At 46.7% G+C, this 17117-nt stretch overlaps 1 protein-coding gene across 2 annotated transcripts in view; it reads right to left on the bottom strand.

The window, feature by feature from the left end:
- The window catches only part of LOC122396036 (optomotor-blind protein), a 106019-nt gene that overhangs the window by 32833 nt on the left and 56069 nt on the right, over positions 1 to 17117 (bottom strand). The gene's annotated exons all lie outside the window — the stretch shown is intronic.

Below are 17117 nucleotides of genomic sequence, written 5' to 3'. Positions count from 1 at the left end.
AAATATTGACGTTATCTACTTTCACTGAAGTTACTAAAATGTTACCAACCGTTAAAATATTAAGTAAAACTACGTATGCTTCCGTTAGCTTTATCGAGCTACGCAACGAATGCAAGTTAATTATTTATTAACTACGACGTTTCCACATTGAGGCTATAGTCCTCTTTAGGTATAATGAAAGTTTATAAATAATAATATTTCGAACGATAAGTAGTCCTATTTTTAATGAGGACAATAATGTTGCTGGACAGAGAAACACATACTCTAGGAAACCTAACTTCCACCAAAAGGACGTATAATATATACCGTTGCTATCAAACATTGTAGTCAGAAAGATGAGATTCGAGTCTGACTGCAAAGCCCACTTCTTCTTCCAACAAAATATTCCCTAGACCTACTAACCCTAGAGATAGTAACCAAATTCATTAGAGGTTATGATTGCATAAACGAAAGTAAAGGGGTCAAAGATTACCATGGATTATCCGACTAGATTTCACTTAAAATGAAAAATTCCCTAGAAAGCCTTTCAGCGTTCTTCTCGCGAGGTTCACCGACTCAGAAGCAATAAAATCCCTGATCCTAGTGAAATATAAACCCCAGAACCAGAATTGGTAAACATTATGAGGTCCCCGGAATATAGCACGCGAAAATCGAACGATCGAGAGTCGCCAAAAATCCGCGACTGCGGTCGCCTAAGCGGCGTCTCCTATCTGTTTCAAGATTCCGGGGGTACGGGTTTCTCCCGTCCTTCCAGGAAGATGGAAACGGGATCCGGCCGAGCAGGGACGCGCGTCGATTTAATCGGTAGCCGGGAAAGGGGTCGCATAAATAAGATCTATCTCGCGTGGAACACGGGAATCCTTTACCGCGTAGATAAAAGCCAGGGACACCCCGTAGATAAGGCGCCGCCTTTCATCGCGCCGCCGCGCGGGCCCGATAAACTGTCCCCGCGGTTGACGTTCCTTAAATCCCACCGGGTACACGGGCTACCGCTCTCTCCTCGACGTTTCTCGCCTCGACTGTTACCTGCAGATCTAATCTCGATACTTTGCTCCGAGTGGCGAGCGTGATATTGAATTTTAATGCGGGCTACTTTGTGCCCCAGCTCTACCGGCCGTTCGATTAACTCTTTGAACTCGCGGTTTCACGGGGGTTGGTACTCGACCGGGCTTATCTGATCGAGGTGGTTGGCCTCCGATTTTCAGGCGTACGCAAACTCCCAACGTGTACGACGAACGTCCACGTGGTTTAGCTTCGTCTGGACTGGTACTCGTTTCCTGTTACAAACGCGCCTGTTCTAGCTACCGTTTCCGTTGAAACGGCCCAAACGGTAGTCAGGAACTCGTGAAAGTCAAAATCGAAGATAAGGACCAAGGTTTAGAGTGCCCCAGAGACACGTTTCGTTCGTCCAGATTCAGAAACTGGACACCACGATCGTAGAACGCGTGTCTCCCAGGTTTGCCCAGGTTACAACAACTTTTGCTTTCGTTGACGATCGTGATTAGCGGACAGGTCGATACAAAGACGCAGTACCGCTCGGGTGACAGGTGACAGAACGCAGGGGACGAAACAGGACACCCATTTGTCGCAACAAACGCGACTTCGAGAAAGAGTGGCAGTTGCAGCACCGTCCAGTTATCAGTATGCTCCGCAACGGTGTCGTCTAATGCAGCGGACCGCCTTTATTGGCAGCTAAGCCGCCAATTGAGGCGCGGAGCATTAACATTAATGCCAGTCCCCATTGTGCCGGGTGTCCTCAGGCTGAAGGTGAAATCACTAGTTGGAAACAGAAGCAAACGTGGTTCGCGGAATCTTTCGAGATCGATGGATCCTGGTCCATCCGTGTTGACCCCCTCCCCCCCAAAACACAAAAATTTAGAGAAGCTATTGTCAAACAATCACCAAAGAAGTTCGACTTAAGGATTCTTGCGGCACAGGGGCCAATCGTTCATGATTATCCCAGCGTTTCGACGTCTTCATTAACAAAATCCATAACGAGGCTATCGAGCGAGGCCGCGCGCTTCCAATTAAACCCCGCTCTAAACCGCGCAATCCTTAACCGTGGCGATCTTATGGGCAGCGAAAACCAAGGAAACGGGCAACAAAACCGAGAAAAAAAGAGACGGGGATCGGTTTCCCACGGGGGCGCCACCCACGGCGGGGTGCTCGTCCAGGTAGGTTCCAGGCTCGAAACACGCTCGCGCGCCTTCACGAGCTACGTCGCGGCTAACGAGTCGTTATGGAAATACGTCGGAGCATAATGACCCGGAGTAATGGGGATGATGCCCACCTACCGGCCAGAAAATTCCGAACGGAAAGGAGAACGAGCCCCTATCTTGCACCGTCCACCGTAGGCTTTAAGTACCGGTATTTAGCCGATCGACACGCCGGTGTCGAGCGGCGATACAGCCACCGGAATGGCCGCCCTCTGGTGACTCATCAGCTTTCTATCGTGGGATATCTAGACGAACGTTTCATTTCCACCTGTGAAAGCTGAAATAGGTGCTAGGATGACGCGTTCCGAGGGTGGTGACGTCTGGATTAGCGGAAGCTGCCCTCAAACCTAACTTAAAACGAGCAAAACCTTTGCTAATAGGCTAACAGATCGAGGATTAATCAACTGCAGCGATGACTGCCATCTGCAGCAACGCAAGAGGCTGGAAGTCCTAACCTACAAATCACCCATCGGATTTAGGATCGAACAATTGCCCTACTAAGTTAGAAGCCTGCCGCGACATCGAGCCCCAGTGAAAACACGACGCAACCTAACCAGAACGATCGACTCATCGCTTCCCCAAAGATCAGAAAACCCGCGCTCCGTGCAGCTCCATAAACGTCGCGATCACGAGTAGAAGAACCAAGGCGGATGGAACGAGCAGGGAGCAGAAAAAAAAAAACGAAATCCATCTAAGCCTGCGGCGTCACGAGCGACGCAGCCCGCGCGACCAAAGGCAAACGGCGACGTCGAAGAAAACCGCGGGTTTCCCGGTGCAAGCAGCGCGCCCTAGATGGGAATAATATGTGGCGCGGACACTTTTATGGTCGCGGAGGCGACCGAGCCTCGACGCGCGTAGCCTCTGACTGCAGACAGGTAATTTACAGGGACCTTCCTTGTCGATTGAGACGTCTAGCAGATCGCGTGGAGGCATGCAACGCTTGGAACTGCCTCTCCGCAGCTCCTCTTTCGCCCTTCGTGCTCGATTATGGTGTTTCGCGGTAACAATTAGATCGGTGTACCGTGCCGCGACTCGTTCCCGGTGTTCCCCGGCTTCCTAGGAAAGTCGTACACAGTCGTTCTACTTCCCTACAGGGTCCCGCAGCTGCGGGGCCCATCTGCATACAGCTGACTTACGTGAGTGCATTTGCAAGTCGCCGATATCACGCTATATCGGGGCAACGAGCGAACGGAATGCAGCACGAGGAAACTCTCCCACTCCGAGCAGGCTTGCTCCGAGCGATTCTATGGAAAACTTTTTCCTCCCGATGGACCTTTCTTGGGCCGAGGAGGTGTCTTTGGATCAGGACTTTGGGCCAGACACGAGGGCTTTGTTGCACAGATCATTGGGGGGCACCATCCTTGGCCGGAACTTTTATGTCCTGCCCTTTGTTGGTTTTAAGTAGATTGTGTAGCAGGAGTGAGCATCTCGAGAGGACTTATTTAAATGAGTTGTGGACTATTCGCGATACTTGCAGCCCCAACAATAGGAATTAACATGAAGGACGATGACGATGACAAGGTTCTTACAGAGTTGCTAACAAATGCAATATCTACATTCTAGTATTAAGGTTGGACGTGATGTAGTCGTCGAGCACTGATAGGAATATTCAACCGTTAACTAATAAATCTACCAGGCGTTAAATAAATAACAGTACTCTTTCGCCAGGATCGAGTGATACAAATTATGTTCGTCGCCTCGCGATCGGATATCGTGAAACAAGACTGTTGATATGTTCAGATAACCTTGATATTTCGAAACGAATCCTCCGCGGATTAACGAGTCCGCAGCTGCGTGTCGCATCTGCATACAGCTGAGTTACGCGTACAAGTTCGCGGCGTGTCGATACAACGCGACGCCAGGATGCAGATCACGCCAAGATTAAGAGGCTCCGGGGCCGAGGAACTTTGTCTGCGGGTGCTTGATATTTTAATTAAGCGCCGCCGGGCTTTCGTTCGGTTTAATCGAACATTGTTATAAATCAGCGCGGTGCGTGTTCTCGGTTGGAGGCTCGGACCAAATTAGGGCGACTCAAACGAACAGTCCTAAATTTTTTTCAGTGGGGCACGGAATCTTCTCGAGCAACCCTCCTATTTCTGTGGCTACACCGTTGCTGCCGCGGTTGCAACTACCAATCGATGGCAAATAATCGAGTGAACGTCATAGTTGGTCTATAAACAGTTACTCATTCGCCTGTCCATAGTGCAAACTTAACCTAGATATAGCTACTTTATTTTTATCCCCAATTCGATCAACGTGCACCAGCATCGATGTCGTTCTCGAAACCACAATTAGGATGGGTTAGGTCCCAGTTTGACTCGAACTTGATCCTCAACTATGGTCCTACCAAACTCTAGGAAACTACGTGTTGAACGACGTTTCAAGAATCCTTGTACGTTTAAGAGCTCACAAAAGGAAAACGTTCTGGGTAAGGTCCCAATGGAATCAAACCTGATCTTCACTTAAGCTTTTACTTGTCAAGTTTGTATGAAAACCTTAGCACCGACACGTTGGACGACGTTTCCGGAGTCCGTGTTAGGTTCCAATTTCAACTGTTCTTCAAATATTTCTCAAAATATAGGAAACAAATGATGGTTCTAGAGGCCCATATACAGAGGGCCCAATTTCAATCAAACTTGGTCTACATCGAATCCTCTGTCCACAAAATATCCATAAAAGTGCAGAAAACGTTGGATGTTGCAAAGTCATCCCATGCGCAATGGGACTTACCACGGTCCCAAACTCCCCTCTCCAACTCTATCGAGGTGCAACGGTATTCCTCGTTTGGCAACATGTTCCTGACGCGGCGCCGCGACAGCTCGGGACAGTTTCCGCTCGCGGTCGCCCCAGTTTCGAGTTCCACCATAGGTGCGGGGCCAACTTGGGGCGCGTCTGACGAAAATTGGAGGCAATTTTCGGCAATTCCGGATAATTCATGGGGCGTAGCGGGATTTCTCGGCGACGAGGATCCGCTTTATGGATAAATAATACGCGGAGCGGGAAGAGACGAAGGAACGACATGTGGCTCGTGTGCCGATCGCCGAACGCGATAAGGGGCCCAGTGAGTTCTATCATATTACGGGGAACTATCTCTTACGGTGGCTTTATATGGGGTTCCGGGATTACGGTCCACCGCAGAGACCTCGAGGGATCATAGATCCTCGATACGATACATCAAGAGGGTATAACTGTCCTATTCCTATTCCCCCTCCGTGCGATTTGAACGCTTTATCCTGAACAAAATCGACGTCTTTTTCGGACTTTTCCGACCCCTTGCTCTCTTCTGACCAATCGAAATTCGCTGGACGATTCGCGGTTTATGGCATCGACGTGACTCCGGTTGGTTCATCCTGGGATTCTGATTTACAAGGTAGTTCTGCGAAGGTAAGCATCCGAGTTCCTGGACGAGAGTTGTTGGAATAATGTAGTCTTGGACCAGAAAGAAAGGATGCAAGAGCAAACGTCCTTACATGTAAAGATTGGGTAATTTAAGTACCCTTCGTCGATGATACGGAGACGGCGTCTAGTAATTCGGGGCCTATAACCCTTGGTGTAGAGCGGTCAGAGGGTAGATTACATGTTTGTGATCTTTGGATCATGGTGATATAAGCCAACAGAGCCTCAGGTACACCAAAGCAACTAATCGTGAAGTAAGACAGAAAATGAAATTACAGAAACATTTCTGAATTTTTTTCGAAACTGCGTAGGATTTCGAGAGTATGTCTATTGATAAAAAATGATCATAATCAACACCCCTAGCTGAAAATAATTTTTTTAGAACGACCTGTAGGTTGAATTTACTAGAATGTTAGACGACTTTCTCTGAGTTGTTAGAGTCCCATACATAGTTGGGCCCATTTTGGGACCAAATTCGAACGAGAGTTTATACTCATTCTACCCTCTGCTCTTTAAGTATACATCAAAATCAGTGAAAATGGCACATCAAATCATGTTTCGAGAGTCCCATATGCAAAGAGGCCCACGAGAGTAAGGTTTAGACCGCGCCGGCGGACCGGACCCACGTCAGAACCCAAAATTGACGTCCGATTTCCCATAAAATTGATGAGCACGGTTCCCGGGCGCCACGGAGCCACACGATTAGCCCCGGGCGTCCGTGGGTTATGAATGGACCGCGGCTTTTCTCGGTTGTTTCGCGCAGGTACACAGAAAGGTGGGCAGTGATGAGACACAGCAACGACAAACCTTCGGCGGTCCGGGCCGTCCCACGAGAAAATTATACGATGCCACGGGATTCGTTAAGAAAAATTAGTGGCTCCGGGGCCCTTGGACGCTTCTCGTTCTCGAAACGATCGATTCGAGGGGCAATTTACCCGGACTTGGTCGAAATGGATGTCGAATGATAAATTTCAACGCAGATGCTTCGGGTGATCTCGACGATCCTCGTCTCCTCGGTGACGTTCAAATCCTTGCTCTATGGGATTTGATTTTCTAAACAAAAATGAGCCGAGCAAGGTGCTTTCTTTTTGTGGATCGTTAACAGAATTTTTGAAAAGTATACAATCTCTCAATCGTTGCGCGAGTCAATGGGTCAATTTTACTCTTCTCGATATTCTGTGAGGGTTTGCAGTGAACATGGGAACCGGAAGACTACTGTAGATCTTCCTTCCTCCCCTTTTCGTCCCTCTCAGTGCGTCCTGAGAAGGTGCAACCGCATCCCTCGCTCGAATCGACGAGATAAAACAGCGCAATTTTCGATTGAGGCTTCAAAGGGATCCGTTGGGGCTTTGTTGCATCGCGGACGCTTCTTCATCGCGCGAGGGGGCGAGGAAGGGGTAACGATAATCGAAGATTAAAAGTACCCGAACTTGGTGTCCCGGTGGATTACGCCTTTTTGAATTTCCTCCCTTTTCTTCTGTGTTTTCTGTTTCAACCGTTGGAAGGGGTAAGTAATTACCACGATTTCTACAGTTACGAATTTCAATTTGTATGGTGGTGAAGAGCTGTACAAAAAAAGAGATTGCAATTTTTCAAAAATTTAAAAATCTATACGGTTCTTCGATAATAAAATCACGAGGAATTGAATTTTGCAGAAAATTGAGAACCAATATAAAATTAAACATTAATATTTCCCAAAAATGTAAAAGCTAGAATTTCCTATTACACGAACACCGAATAAGCCCTGCTCGACTCTTCAATTAAACCTCCCCCTCCTCGTAAATGGGTCTTCCGGTGTCTTGGCGTCTTTTCAGCGTCAAAAAGGGGAGAAATTCGAACAAGGAAACGGGCAAAGTAATCGAAGCTCCGCGAGCGACGTTCGATCAGCGTGAAACGTTGTGTAACCGCTCGAACCCCCTTTGCCAACCCCCGCGAGCCACCCCTGGAGGAGCGAAAACCCCCGGAGAAAGAAACGCTTCCGACGAGAGCTTCAAAGTTAAACACAAATGGGGAAGAATCTTCCGCGGCTCTTTGTGCCCGGAGCCTTCGCTTTTTCATCCCCTGGCCTACGGCCGGGCAGAAAGACGCTGAAGAGGGAGACGAGCGCCTCGTAATTCAGCTGTTTGCGTGAATTTTAAATTCGATGAACCTTCTCGCATTGCTCACCGTTTTCCACACTTCCGCGACCACCGACGAAATGTATTATTAATATTTATCGAGATCTTTTCGCGTTTCTCTTTGGCTGCCCAGTCGGGGGAAAGGTCGTCGGCCTATTCGGGGCTCTCCAAACACGGAATCGAGACACGTTCGATCGCATTTATGGCTACAAGTGCTACCCGGATATGGAACTGATCGCTTTCTAGCTTCTTCCTAGAGGAAATCCACCGCGTAGCTCCAACGCGTCGGAGAAATCCATCTTTTCGTTCGTGGTAATAATCCCATGAAGAATCTTCTTTGGGCAGGTGAAACTTTCGCAACGAAACTTGTATTACGTCTTAAAAGATTCGAGTCCTCCCAATTATATGTTTGAAATAATATAGCAAACTTGTCTTTAAAGCATGACGTTGGAAGATCCCGCGCTCTGTGATTTTCTAAGTGAAAAATGCAACGGAATAGATCCGGTGCTCGATCGTCGCCTTTTCATCGGCGGAAAACGGTGCGTTTAAGAGGACATTGTAATTGCAGACTTAAGGAGCGAATAACAAGGAAGCTATGATCCACTAGTCCGGGCTCTATTAAGCCATTGAACTTTCTACTTTGTCATTTTTTTCTGCTGTCTGAACCAAAGGGAGATACAAGACGTCCAAGTTGCGTGACTCACCCTGTACTGTTCCTTTTTCCATTTGCGGCGCGAGCCATACTATTCTTACACCCTTTGTCTCCGTGGGGTCGAATGCTATGTAATTTGCTTTGTATCAGTTCCTTTCTTCTCCAACCAGACACTGTTCTCCGTGTGTAGAATTCTTGGTTCTCTCTACTGGGTGTATCTGATGGTCTGTTTGCAATGGTATTTTATAGAAAAATTCGCCGAGGATAACTAAACGTAGTAAAGACAATCAATTGTGCAAACCACAAAATGTATCAGATAATATTATATAAATTTATTTAAGGACTCTACGATTACTCAAACTTAGGGTTAAAAATACTCAAGTGTAGGTCAATATAAAAGAGGGACTAGCTTTGGCTCAAGTTAACCTCAAACAAAGTCCATCGACAGATGGTGTTGCTAGATTGATTTTAGGTTAGACCGCGTCTGACTTTGGTTTTCTTTTGATTTAGGTCCAGAATCAAGTTAGTTCTTTATACATAGCGTATAGGTTAGGTCTTAATAACAGAACACGTCGAAGGATACTAACTCCTCGTAAGAAATTTTGTTTAGTTCAATTTAACGAAGGTACCGAATTAGTTCTCAGCCCGCCTAAAATGGATCTAGGTTAATTTAATGGCTGACTACGCCCGACCGAGGTTTTGTTTACGCCTAAGTTTAGAATCAGGTTAGCTGCTCCTAGCGACTAGGCTAGATCCGTGTTCTCCATTACATCCAAGTCAGATATGATCGATATTTAACAAAAATTCAAGTAACATCTGATTACTTGTACTAAAAATGTACTGTATTGTCGCTGGTTAGATGTCTTTCCACCTCGTAATTGGAGTACAGTGTTATTTACTTTCTAGAAGTCTGCGCATCATTAGGTTGCCCTAATAAGACCTACTTCCTCCATAACTCCGCGGCCTTTTTGCATGCATGTGTTCTAAAATCCTCGGTAACAGGAATAACGATCTCTAACAAGGTAGTCGTTCGGTTCCAACTTCCTGTTTGTCACCCATCAGGCCTTGTTTACAAGACCAATCTGACTTCGCGAGGACTGGTCGTTTGGAGCGCGGGGAGGAAACAGAAACATCCTTGGGATCAGGATGAAACCAATCGGGAACCATCGTTTTCTGGTCTGTCGGTGGAAGGAACGTAAGAAAGAGCCAGGTTGTTTCGAGATAGGGACGCGAAACGCTCTCGTTTGGTGGTCTTCGATCGGCTGGAAACGTGCTATTAAAGGATAACCACGGGTAATAGCAACTTCCTGGCCGCTGCCTTGTTGCGTTAAGGGCTACTCGCGGCAAAAAGCGCGAACAATCTGTTTGTAAGCTCGTAAAGTCCCGGTCGAGGGACACGATATTAATGGGGAAAATGGGAACGAGCTGCGAGAAACCGCGAACCCGTCGCCCACGGCGCCGATAGGAAAGCCGCTCGCCCGGTAATTTCGTGCTCGTTCAGGAACCCCTAACGGTTATTGCTGTCCGCGTTACGACTCCTCGCAGGACGAGCGTCCTGCAGCCGCGAGATTTTCGCGCCGGCCTCGGGACAAAAACCTTCCGGTCGGGAACGACGGGCTTCCGAAGACGAAAGGTCCGTAGATGTTGATGATCCTCCGCGAAACGGCGCAATTCTTCTTGCGATTATTTGATCCTGCGCTTGGATATCGAACACGACGATATCCGGGAGCATTAAGGATACCGTAGATCCTAAATATTTCATTGGAGCGTCCTGGAATAAGAGCTGCGAGGGGTTGACGTACGAGTTCCAAGATGCTTCTTGGGTGGTTGAATTTAGATGATAGTTCCTAAGGATTTGCGATATTGTTCTTGGGATTATCCGATCCTGCGATGGGATATTAACGATGATGATAGTAGAGATAATGAATAGTTCACTGGAATATTCGTCTTGTAGCTCCGAAGTGACGACGTTTGTGTTCCTTGAGTTTGTTAGGTAAAGTGGTTGATGCTTGGCCCTCCAAAGTTTGATGCGCTTTGATAGCAGTTCAAATATTTAACGAGAATGACATAAGAAGGTAGTGAACGTAGTGAAGTGGCTCGATAATGCGTGAAATATTCTTTTCTGAGGTTTACAAGTGTCGCGTGGTCAAGGCTTTGCGTTGTAGGATACCTTATAGCCCCCAAGTTAATACTTCATAATAATTACTGTTCAAAGAATTTAAATGGTATTTGATGTTTGCTAGGTCCGACGCCAAGGCTAAGTATCTTTTCAGAAATTTTCAAAAAGATCGTGATAGAGTGACTAAGAACGACGTGTTCGTTGCGTTTGGGGGGTAGCCCATTCGTCAAACACTCGCATATCTTTATCAACCTCGATTCCCTCGAGCTAAAAGTCCCCAAAATTAATCGATCCTCTCTATCCGCCTCCCGTGATCACAAGCGTATCTAGAATCGACGGTTACACTCAAAATGCTTCCGAAATGCGCGTCGTTCCAGGAACCACTTGGCGAGCGGCCTGAAGGAAAGCAGTCCCAATCGAAACACGAGTCATCTGGTCGAAAGTCAGCCGTGTCGCTTTTTATAGCAGGGTTGTTACTTCTCCGACCGACGGCCACCTCGAGAGCCCGTTCCCTCCGTTTATCTTTGGTAATTATCACTGGCTACCGTCAGGGAAAATGGCTCATAGCCGCTGCTAATCGTTCCGACCCGTGTCGCCCGAAATTTTGTTCGAACAAGGCATCACCAATACTTCTATTAGGCACGAGCTTCGAGTCGATTGGGTGCACTTTTTTAGTATGAATTCTAGCGCTAAGGAATATTTTCGAAATAGGTTATAGGTTTCAGAAATGGGGTTAGTCAGAAATGGCTACTGAATACTCTTTGTTTAGACTCGAGATGTGCACAAACTTCCTAGTCACTTTGGTTTGGCTCTGTAGGGTAGGTTATGGTTTCAGGATTCTCGAATATTTAGGTTAGGCCACTGGGAAATAAGTGATCAAATGTAACATTGTAAACAATCTCGCTCCGAGTACAAATTAGTAGTCAAATTCATGCACAGAGTTGTGCAATGTAGGTTATAGTCTCATGAAGTATTCGAGATGATTCAAGTTGGGTTGCACAGATGTATCTGTTGACATTTACCATCGTGAATAATCTGTCTTCAGATACGAATCAATTTTGCACAAAGGACTCTTTGCTGCAGACTTAGAAAATGTTGAACAGATCGAGGTGCAGGGAGTTTATCGATATGGGTTACAGTCTTGAATAATTCTAGGGATATTTTGGGTATGTTCGTAGTTTTTAAGACAATGTTAGAGGATTTATGATACGTTAACGCGTAAAAGAGAGCTCGAAGGATTACAAGAAAATAATTTGCCGTGTTTCGAACCCCCAGCTTGATTAACCGTGGAGGGATTCCCAGTTTTTAAATGTCCTAGTCGATTGCTCGTTTCGCGAGCACCGTTTACGAGCAGAGTAACGAGAATTGAAGTATCCAAGAACCATCGCGTGATTCTACCGGAGAAAAAGGTGCAGTTGCACTATACAGGTGCAGCGATGCAGCCAAAGAAAAAGGGTCTTATTAAAACGTTGGATTCTTTCTAGTATAATTATCACGGTGCGTTTTACTTTTGTTTGAAGGGAAGGTATGCTTCGTCTAAGTTGCAGGACTCGATCTACGTAATTAATTGCACCATTCTTGTTAACACCTGAATATCTGATGCCGCGGAAGTTGAAGAAACGTTTTTCTGACAAAGCTACGGTATTTCCAACTCAGATTTTATCGGTGGAGGAGATGGGTTAGGTTCTGGATAAAAAATAATTACGAGATTCGTAATTAAAACGATATTATTAACAATGTTACTCGTGTCTTGCCAACCTAACCTAAAACATTATTTGCAGTATAGAATCTCAACACTCTTGCCAACCTAAAATATAGATTGCTCTCAGTGTTGAGTGTCCGTACTCGTGTACAACCGGCGTAGCCTAAAACATCTCGGGCATTCCTCGAGAACGAGACGAAAACGAAAAAGGGAGATACAGACCAAGGTGCGCTGTCGTGAAATTCCCTAGCGGCGTGTACTATACTCTATAGTCGTCGGATTGCGTAACGCGATGCGGTGAAGGATGCAACGTGGCAGGACGAGGAAAGGCCTAAAGGACGTGTCGTGGTTTTCGAGATGTCGCGCCGGGTTAGCCGGGACAAACGAGGACGAAGAGCCGCGGACTTGTCGGCCTCACGCTTCGATGGTGAGCGACAGAAAACTGCTCCTCCTTGCTATCCCTCCCCACCGCCGACACTGCCCCCTCCCCTACAATCTCAATGCTTTTCATCGTCACCGGCTGTTCCGTCGCCTTTTTTCCCTGACCGCGTTACTTCCCTTTCGTTTGTTTGTCACCGAGCACGAGCAATATTCCAACGATCGGACTTTCCGTCTTCGATCAACCCCCTGGAGAATGGAGGGGCAGGAACGACGAAACAAACTTCAGTCGTCTCTTACTCGGGACTTTAAGTTCCATCAGCTTGCTTCGATTCTCTTTTCGGCTGTTAGAGTATTTAAATGCATCACTATGCTTTTTTCCTGTCTTCTGTATGGGGAGTCATTGAGAGAGATCTGCCATCTAGTGGGTAAACATGTTACTAAAACAGTACCCATGGTGATAATTCCCCCTAGAATCTTTAAGGATCTACTTTTATGAATTCATTTTTTGCTCGAATCCTTTAAACCTTGAATATTTTTCGCGAGTTTTTGTTAGCTCCTTCCTTGAAGGTGGATCGATAACGCGCGAAATTCTCCATGATGCATGGAAATTCGACGGACGGAAGTGGCGTGTTCAGGCTCGTTTAATTATTCGGGAAAACCAAAATTCCGGAAGGTGTGACCAGGTGCTGGGCGAAAATGTGTTTATTCGGGTTAACGCCGTTCCGAGGAACCGGTGCCCGTGTAAACGGGGCCAAAAGCACGGCCAACGCACAACGAAATGAACACAGAGGCGGGCTAATTAATATTTACCCTCCGACAACATCACGCCGCCATGACGAACGCGGCACGAACTCTCGCTGGCAAGCCGAAAAATAACTCCGACAGCGGAAAATAAAGGAGCTACTGGATCTGGCGGACCTGTAATTGCAACGGCCGTATCTTTTTCTACTATTCTAGATGCTCCTTCGCGTTTCTGTTTTTAAAATGCTGGTCTTTCGCAAGTGGACTTCGAAGTAGATGAAATTTGCTACTGCAGTATTAAATTCTAACCTTAAATTTATACTTCTGCATTGAAATTAATTATGAAGAGAATTTATCATTCGATAACCGATAACCATGCAACGTTTTAACAATTATATTTGTGTTTGTACGTAGAATATTGTTTAATGTACACCTAACCTCACTTTCGTCCATGTATCCACCGTCGTTTGTAAGATCTCGCGAAATAATTTGCAAGAGGTACGAAAAATAAAGTTTGACAACACTCGAGGGCTATTTCGAGCAAGATGAAGGGAATTTTTCGAACGAACACGATTCGAATGCAGACGATCTTTGGTCTATTACACTTTTGTGGCCCCATCCACGAGCCCCGAGGCCGCGAAGGGGCGCTCGCCGAAAGAATTCCAAGAATTCTCGGTTAGAGAGACGAGAATTCTTGACGCGACGTGGACCACTTTGTCCCGCGACCCTTTATTTTCCTTTTCAGCTGCTTTTTTTCAGCGGTCGTGCGCGCGGCACGCGTGGAATCGTCGCGGAAACCTCGACCTCGGTACGAGAATTTTCACGTGGAAATTTTCACCCCGAAACTAGGGTGAATCGCGGATCTGGAATTTCGAGATACGCGTGTAGTGATTCTTGGGATTCCCGACTTCCGGGAATGCGATATTGCATTACGAAAAATGGAGAACGAAGAAAGGTGCGAAGTCAGTCTCAGGGACTTCGAAATATCCGATAGTTGTTTTAAAAAAAATATTCATATTTCTATTTATTCCCTGTTCCTTGAGATTTTCTAGATCTGCGGTTGGAAACACCTAAGAGTTTCCACCGAGTCGCGTAGTATTTTAATCCTTTAGTTTCTATCGGTATTCACAGGTGTCATCTTTTATCTGGTGAATTCTAGTGACTAATTTAGTACTTGTTTCAACTGTTTAGTTCGTCAAATAGTCGGTAGAGGCTTTGGTTTCAACCATCCTTCCGTTTATATCAGCTGTTTTTGCAGAGATAGGACATTTTATGTTACCTAGTTGGCTAAATATCAATTATACTTTGAAACTATATTATTTTTGCAGCCCCTCTGAATAGCGACACACAGGATACCAAAAATTCCTCGGCAAAACATTGAAAAGCGGATCGCGGGATTCACCCATGGAGCTTAATCCAACAAACCAACCCCCCCACCCTGCTGGTTCTAGCCCCCTTCCCCAAATGCCCTCACCATCACCATTTCCGAGCGTGACGTATAGTCCACGCGAGCAAAGGAGCCCGGATAGGAGTCCGGACACTTTCTCGCGGTGGAAGGGACGCTGCCCTTCCCCAGGATGCACTCTGGCGTTTCCTATCTCTCTCTTACCCTCCCCCCGCCCCTAGCCCTTCGGTTAGACGCTCACCACGTGGTGGAGGGGGGCGACGACCGCCTCCAGAAACGCCCTTCTTGCTCCCCCGACGCATATGCCGCGGACGTACGTGCAATATGTGCACGCGCATGTACTCTTTTTCACGCACGCGAGCGAGCGAGCGAACGCGCGCCCCGTCGTGTGTGTCCGTGTGTGTGCGCGCGTGTACGTGGCGTTCACACGCGCGCGCGATGTGGGACAGGGTCGAGAGGGGTGGGGCTGTGCCCACGGTCTCTCCAGCGGCTTTGTCGTCCTCCGCTCTTTGTTAACGCGCTTTGCAAATCGCTTCGCCGGGAATCCAAGCTGTTTCTTGTCGGTTTCTTCGGGCTTTTCGCATGTTTTTTTACTGGGATGAGTGCGCGTCGAGTGGCTCGCTACGAGAACAGAGGGTTGAACGATTTTTGGACGGGTCTCGAGGCCTATTTAGACGAGATTGCCATAGTTTGGCCATAGATTGTTTGCATAACTGTTTCGAATTGTGTATTTTTCGGAAAACTTGTTGAGGAGTTTGATGGAGGGGGCTTTAGCAATTTTCGAAAGGGTTTCGAGACGGATTATTATTACACTTTATAAGGTTATGAAATTATTTTAATGAAAATGGAGTTTTTTTCGGGGCAGTGTGTTCGTTTTTGGAATAAGTAGCTTAAAAATGAAGAGATTCGCGATCTTTTGTAACGTCAGAATGTTAAGATTACAGGAAGATCTAATTTTCTTTGGAGTAGTGTGTTTTTTGGAGGGGAGAACTTACTTTGAGGAGACACAACCATAATAGAAAATTATTTTCGAGAGCATTATAAACGGTTTTCGTTCGCCGTGTACTGGCCATCGAGAAAAAAACAGAAATTGGAGTTTCATTTTCCACGTTTCTCCGTCGGGAGTGGCGAAGCAGTAGAAACGACTGGGAAAACAGTGGAGGAAATTTTTACTTTCGCTTTTGCCGACACAGCACATTTTAATTCCTGTTTTCCCGCGCTTCTGTTCACCCACGTTCGCTCAAAGGGAACAGAAAATATTCCAACAACTATGAGGTAAAAATTGCACGCGAATATTTCCCTTTAATTTTATCGGACTTTCCGGAATTCACAAAGGTACTGCACGGAACAAATTTCGCAGAACACCGTTCTTCGACGGACTACAGGTTTAAATACAGAACTAATAAAGTAAAAAGTCTTAGAAAAATCGAAATTCTCGTTAGCTCGAGACAAATCCTTCGAAAAGAGCATCGTTTCGTATCACGAACGTTCGAATTCCACCGTAGACGGTCCAAGGACATTGTCATCCCCTAGGAACCCCATCCCAATACCAGAAAGCCATCAGCGACGAAAGACCAACGGGGTATCCGTCTCCTAGGGTCGCCGCCATTACAGATCAGAAGAAGATCCAAGTAGGAATCCATCAGTTTCGTCCTCGAACCGGAACGTCCGTTAAAGGGGGTCCGCAAGGGGGTTGTTTGTCGACGTCTGAAGGGGGAGGAATGCCGGCGTCGCGCCAGCCAGGGTCTCGATTGGGCCGTTCAGTGGCGAAAGACAGATCGTCTGGGATCGCCTTACCGCCTGTTCGATTCTATTAAACCGACCTACGATCCTCCCCAGGCCCGTTACTCGGGTCTCGCTACAACCCCGCAGAGGAAAATCCACCCCATACGAGATTCAGTCCGCCTAAGTCGGCTCCTTGCCGCCGTGGAATCAATCTACGGCTTCTTACCCGGGACTTTATCGTCCCAGAGTGTCGCCAGGGGTGAGTCGGGGGTTGGTTTCGCCTGGGTTATTAATGGATTTGCCGATGGGGGATAGGTCGAATGTCTGCTCCGGAGAGAAAGTTTGCTGATGGGATGTCCCACGCGTTGTCCTACACGAGTGTCTTACATTTTGTTTAAGGATAAAAAAGCCATAGGCATTTGTCGCGCTTTCTACTACGCAACCCTCTCTATATATTAAAATAATTTAAAAAATATTTAAATACGTATTACTTAAAACCCAGACGAGTTCTGCACTAAATATAGAACGGAATTAGAGACGCTTAAGTTGTCAGGCCACGTCAGAAAAGACCAAAATTGACCCAATTGGTTCGAGCGGCGTTCAGCCACTTTTCTCCCTCAAATTACGCCCGAAAACACTGCCCCAAAAAGGAACCACGCAAAC

Source organism: Colletes gigas, unplaced genomic scaffold, assembly GCF_013123115.1.
Source record: "Colletes gigas isolate AHSC1104 unplaced genomic scaffold, ASM1312311v1 Colletes_gigas_Sc00007, whole genome shotgun sequence".
Lineage (NCBI taxonomy): Eukaryota > Metazoa > Arthropoda > Insecta > Hymenoptera > Colletidae > Colletes > Colletes gigas.
This window is presented reverse-complemented; position numbering and strand designations above follow the sequence as displayed.